Source organism: Micropterus dolomieu, linkage group LG22 (genome assembly GCF_021292245.1).
Source record: "Micropterus dolomieu isolate WLL.071019.BEF.003 ecotype Adirondacks linkage group LG22, ASM2129224v1, whole genome shotgun sequence".
Taxonomy (NCBI): domain Eukaryota; kingdom Metazoa; phylum Chordata; class Actinopteri; order Centrarchiformes; family Centrarchidae; genus Micropterus; species Micropterus dolomieu.
Genome location: NC_060171.1, coordinates 30868491 through 30869085, shown reverse-complemented (window position 1 = coordinate 30869085; position 595 = coordinate 30868491).

The following is a 595-nucleotide window of genomic DNA, read 5'->3' as shown; positions in this document are numbered from 1 at the left end:
GTGAGGAATCTTGGAGTTATCTTTGATCAGGACATGTCGTTTAAGTCTCACATTAAGCAAATTTCAAGGACCGCCTTTTTTCACCTACGTAATATTGCGAAAATCAGGAACATCCTGTCTAAAAATGATGCAGAAAAACTAGTCCATGCATTTGTTACTTCTAGGCTGGATTACTGCAATTCCTTATTATCAGGCTGCTCGAAAAAAGTCCATTAAGACTCTTCAGCTGATTCAGAATGCTGCAGCACGTGTTCTGACAGGAACCAGAAAAAGAGGCCAGTACATCAGGAGACGTGGAGGAGGCCATAGGAGGGCAACAACCCAGCAGCAGGACCGCCACCTCCGCCTTTGTGCGAGGAGGAGCAGGAGGAGCGCTGCCAGAGCCCTGCAAAATGACCTCCAGCAGGCCACAAATGTGCATGTGTCTGCTCAAACGGTCAGAAACAGACTCCATGAGGGTGGTACGAGGGCCCGACGTCCACAGGTGGGGGTTGCGCTTACAGCCCAACACCGTGCAGGACGTTTGGCATTTGCCAGAGAACACCAAGATTGGAAAATTCGCCACTGCTGCCCTGTGCTCTTCACAGATGAAAGC